The following is a 712-nucleotide window of genomic DNA, read 5'->3' on the forward strand; positions in this document are numbered from 1 at the left end:
AATTTCTTCGGAGCGCAGCTCCATCACTTTACCCCCAACTCCATAGTCTATCTTGCCGCGTTCATTTCCATGTGCGAGGCCTTCCTGGGTTGCCGTCCGCATTGGGGGCTTTTCAAGCACATTTTTACTTGTCGCTCTCAGTCGGTAAAAAAGGCCAAGTCGAGTGACGAGAGGACGAAGGTGATCCAGTTGTGCGGGGGTTTGGCGATCCAGACGAGGGGGAAGAGTTGTTTTCCGTCTATTACCTTCCCGAAGTCGGTCCGTGGTTGGCAGTCGACCTGGTTCTACTGTCAGGACCAGGCGACCCCCGGACAGTCGAATGGTCTTCCTCCTTTCTCCCTTGACCGAGCCCAAAAACCTGCTTCTCTAAAAGTGGCGCCGGAGGAAAGGGCCCAAGTCAAAGTGTTGGCCGGTCGAGTGGTTGAGCTCGTCCGTGAGGGTGTAACTGGGATGGACCTGTTAGATGTCTTTCTTCAGAGGCGCATCCAACCACTCCAGGCCCGAGACCATCCAATGTGGCTGTATTCGGGCCTCGACGACACCACTCGGATCCACCCGGAGGAGGTCACCGACGAGATGCTGGAGGGGTGGCTGTCGAGCATCAAGGGGAACAAAGACAATCCCCGAGGAGCAAGGAGGGTCATTCCACTCGACAATACGTATGAAGTGGACCAGGTATATCTTTATGCTTCTGACTGAGATCTTGTTTTTC

Source organism: Triticum dicoccoides, chromosome 7A, assembly GCF_002162155.2.
Source record: "Triticum dicoccoides isolate Atlit2015 ecotype Zavitan chromosome 7A, WEW_v2.0, whole genome shotgun sequence".
NCBI lineage: Eukaryota > Viridiplantae > Streptophyta > Magnoliopsida > Poales > Poaceae > Triticum > Triticum dicoccoides.